Here is a 4,779-nt window from a genome sequence, read left to right on the forward strand (position 1 = left end):
TCCATCTTTTTCCAGCATTTTTATGGAGGTTCATACTTTTCAAGTGATCTTACCGAGGAGAATAACATTTTGTACCTCAAAACCCTAGTACCTTTCATAAACCAACTTTGGAGGTGAGAAGTTGAGGGAGACTTTGTTCTTTCGATCTATTAGTAGTTTTTGCCGTTATAAGGTTAATCAACTTATTTGTTAAGTGTGTTTCTTCTGATTTTGTTCGTAATGTTCAGGGATTGTGTAGCTGCTAGAAAAAGAAAAACTTAGAAAGGAAGACAAAGAGTTTAACAAAAGGAAAAATTTATTTCATTTTCGATAATGACAATTACAACGGAACACTGCTATATAGAATGAAAAGGACAATGACAGATAATATCCTAACAACTCGACACATGGGACGACATGTGTCTATATTCTAGAACCTCCTAATGGACTGATTACTGTAAAGACTAAGTTGGACTCACTATGGACTAAATGATATTTGGGCCTTATTGAAGAAAACTAACGTGGGCTAATCCCAAAATCCTTTACCATTCGCAGACCCAACTCTTAACATAGCTATGGCTACAGATTGCTAGGAATCTAATAGTTGCGATTTGAGGTAAATCTGTCAATTTCTTTTTTTTATCAGATATTGTAGCTTAATATTTAGGAAGTTTTTTCAAAATGATGGTTCTTTTTCTTAGGGATGCCTTTTCTTTCTTTTGTTAGATTGTTTTTTGAATCTCTATTTGGTTTGGCAATTAAATCAGTGAAAGTGTGTTTGATTTGAATCTTATCAAATGTTGTCCTTAAAAATCAATTTTGCAGCACTTATTGGCATCATTGTGGCATAGAGCTCTGTTTACTCCTCAACCTGATATTATAAGATATAGTAAGAGTTTTCTTTTGATTTAGTAATACATTTATGGAATAGCACATAGTTTCCTATTCAAAATCTTGTACATTTACGTAGACTCAATTGTTTTTTCAATTATTTCTTTTCTATTTGATAATTTATATATTTACTAATGAAGCATATTTTGCCTTTGTTGTTTGGTTGTAGTACCTGAATATAATTATTTTTTTCCCATTGGCTTCCCTAATTCTATTGTGCTAGAGTTCATTGTATTTGCAATAGCCTTTTCTGGTTATTGATGGATGTTTTGTACAAGCAAAATAATATGGGGCTTTGATAGTTATCAAAAGGTTTTGAGAAGGTCTTAAGAGGTTAGCCAAATGAGATTTTTGACTGCAATCCTGACTTCAATAATACTTTTAAGCAAATCAAATAATAATGTCTTGGTATTAGGACCATTCAAAGCCCATCTTTTATTTCTCTTGAGATTTCTTCAATGTTCAGTTCTACACACGTCTTTTTTTCGGAGGTCTACAGCCATTATGTGGCATAGGAGTTACATCCCGTACGAAAGTTAATAGTATACCACTTCGACGAATAGCTCGTAATGCTGCATCTCTTCCGAGAAAAAGACGTGTGTAGAACTGAACATTGAAGAAATCTCAAGAGAAATAAAAGATTCGATACATGGTTACTAAATGCAAAGAATGAGCATAAACGTTGATATAAGTGGTACAAAATGGTATCCATTTGTTTCAGAAAATAAGATAAGAAGCAATTCGTTTTCAGTGGATTTTTGCTCACTCAAGTTTCAAAGGGGATTCATTACCAAGGGATAGTTTAGTAGCTAAAAGACCACAATCTAGATCACTATCATAAGTTCTAATCTTAGTAGCTCTAGAGCACTGCTGTCCAGTTGGATCTCAATTTGCCTCTTAATGATGCGCAGAAGTAACTATATATCTAGCTACAATTGCATATTACTGCTCTTACTTTCTTTATTATGTATTAGTACCTGAATAATACTTCAAAATAGATTGGTGATACTGCTCGCAATGCCCACTTTTTTTGATTTTCTTGCTGTTGTGTTTGAATTTTAACATGAGCGGATATAGATGAGTATTAAAAAGCATTGTCGAGAGGTGGATCAAATCGTAATCAATGTATATTAGGCTTTTATTATGTGTCACTACAAGGCATGGTACCATGATTTCTTTTTGATTGTCCTATTTCTAGAAATAACACAGAAGCAAGTGACCTATCTGTAACTGTTGATTGCATCTTATCAGTGCAGGCTAGGAGCTGATAGTAAACATCAAAGAGATTACATCTGATTTAGTATACCTAAGGTACTGTTACTACTAATCTTCTTAAATTTTAATAGTTAATTTATTTTTCTGGTGGTGGTGCTAATAATAATAACTCACTTATTCCAGAATATCGTGGGGCTACATGATGAGAAATTAACCTTGTGTATTACAAGTAGTACTATCAATCATATGGATTTTAAATATTACTTAATGAAAGCACTTGAAGAATCACTTTTAGATGGCATATGTGTCTTTATCATCTTTGCGTTTGCTCAATTTTTATTTGATAATGTAGATCTTGTTGATAAAGATTTTGGATATATTATGAGAACAAGCGTTTCACATAACACTAGTTATGCCATAAATTCTAGTGATAGATTTTGTTCTTGTGCTACGAGATTGGATACTCTGGGACCTTACTATCTCATATTATTCTTTATTTCTATTTGTTTGAAAAATATCATTGTTGAGGTGTAAGATCATCATTTGCACACTAGATGGTTGAGAAATTATTATTCGCGCACCAAGTGGTTGGAAAAATATCACTATTGAGGAGTAAAATCGCAGCTCTATATACCTTAGAAGATCTTCCGTTGCTCCATTATTTTTTTATAACTTTTTATAGAATCAACTGCTCTATTGATTATTGTATTGTTAGCTCTAGTAAGTCAGACAAATGGACTTGTAGTAATCAACTGCTTTGGGACTGGCCGCAGTTCGACTACCATCTCAGCAGGCCTAGGTATATATCCCCTCTACTGTGAATTGTGTGCAACATAGAACATGACTTGTGAAACCTGAATTGTTTTCCTATGACTGACACATGGATTAGAGCTTTTATTTCTTATTAGTATCCTGCACATCACATTATCACTTTGAAGAGAAGTTATAATTTCATTTCTTCTTAGCGGTTTCAGTTGGTGATATGAATGTTGATGCTTATTGAATTTGTGATTGTATATTTTTCCAAGTTCTATTTACTGTTTTCAAGTACAAGTAATACTCCTAGACTAATGATTAGGGGTAAGGTCTGCGTATACATTAACCTTCTCAGACCCCATATGTGGGATTATACAGGTATGTTATTGTTGTTGTTGTTGTAATGACTATCCGGTGGTTCTTTGCATATTTTGTCTTTGCTTATTCTTTTTATTCTTTAATTGCTTATGTGTAAAAAATACACTAAAAATAGATAGTGCATATTAAGAGCTAGTATACTATTATAAGAGATATAGCTCCTAAATGTGTTTTTGTCTAAAAGATGATATACTATATGGTGGCAAAACTATTTTTTTTGGTTTTTGTCCAGAGTCCTAAACAATATTTTATGATGATGTAAATAGTAATGTGATATTGAGAAGCCTTTTTCGTTTGCTAACCTCTGAATATTATATGCTTGCCTAATTTTGTAGGTGAGGCAAGTGAACAAAGGGAAAGACAAAAACCGTGAAGACCTTACTTGATTGTTCCTAGATCTTCATATGTTCTCGGACTTTTATTTTTAAACTTTTTGCAAATTGAAGGTGGGCGTGGCCCCATGGAGGACAAGACGTGGGAAGCAAGACTCTGATGGTTCGGGCACATTCAGAGGAGGAGCACTGATGCACCAGTGAGGAGGTGTGAGCGACTGGCTGTGGTGGGCACGAGGAGAGGTAGAGGGAGACGTAAGAAGTATTGGGGGGAGGTGATCAGGCAGGACATGACACAACATAGGATTTCTGAGGACATGACCCTTGACAGGGAATTGTAGAGGTCGAACATTAAGGTTGTAGATTAGAGGGTAGTTTATGAATATTACTACAGCGCACTAGAGTGAGACTAGCCATTTAGGAGTTAGTCTTAGGATGCTACTGAGCAACTACTGATGCAGGGCTGTATCTGTTGGATATTAGTATACCTTACATCCTTTTCTCCATCGTTTTCGTATTTCCTATATTTCTTATACCGTTGTTATTTTTTTATTATTTTATGTTATGTATTCTATGTTATTTATAATGAGTCTATTGATAGTACTAATATATTGTCTCTTGTTGCTCTCTTGAGCCGAGGGTCTCATGGAAACAGTCTCTCTGCCCCTCGGGGTAAGGGTAAAGTCTGCGTACATATTACCCTCCCTAGACCCCACTTGTGGGATTATACTTGGATGTTGTTGTTGTTGTTGTTGATGATGTATACCATTGAATTGTCAAATAATATTAATGTATATTATACTTATATATTGGGATAACAAAGGTTGTATATTTTGGATTGTGATTTTATTGATGAATAGTTTCCCCTTATGGTTTATATAAATTATAATATATTATATTTTATTGTATAATTTAGCGTTGCAATAGCCTCAAAAAGCTATTGCCATAGTCCTTAATAACCGTAGCCGTAGACCTTAAAAAACATTGCTATACCTCAATATATCTTGCATAAAATTGATATTGCAACAATATGGAACCGTTCCAGTTGAGTAACTAGTCGTTGCAATATATACTCCCATGGCAACGATTACAAACCGTTACCATAGATAATTCTACGCCAACGGATTAGTAACCGTTGCTGAAAAGCGTTGCCGTAGGCCTATTGGCATGCGACCGGATGTGACGGTTCCGTTGTAATAGGGTTATTGCAACGGTTTACCTATCTATT

General features: G+C 34.3%; 1 long non-coding RNA gene across 3 annotated transcripts; it reads left to right on the forward strand.

Moving 5' to 3' along the window:
* The first annotated feature begins 484 nt into the window (after positions 1 to 484).
* LOC107829189 (uncharacterized) lies at positions 485 to 4,160 on the forward strand. Of its 3 annotated transcripts, XR_001657870.2 has the most exons (4): positions 494 to 595; positions 805 to 868; positions 2,122 to 2,181; positions 3,555 to 4,160. It is a non-coding gene; the product is annotated as an uncharacterized LOC107829189 (long non-coding RNA). The 3 variants fall into 3 exon arrangements; XR_001657871.2 differs by lacking the exon at positions 805 to 868 and having other exon boundaries at positions 485 to 595; XR_001657869.2 differs by lacking the exon at positions 494 to 595 and having other exon boundaries at positions 631 to 868.
* The last annotated feature ends 619 nt before the right edge of the window (positions 4,161 to 4,779 follow it).

The sequence above is a fragment of the Nicotiana tabacum genome, chromosome 3 (genome assembly GCF_000715075.1).
Source record: "Nicotiana tabacum cultivar K326 chromosome 3, ASM71507v2, whole genome shotgun sequence".
In the NCBI taxonomy this organism is placed as follows: domain Eukaryota; kingdom Viridiplantae; phylum Streptophyta; class Magnoliopsida; order Solanales; family Solanaceae; genus Nicotiana; species Nicotiana tabacum.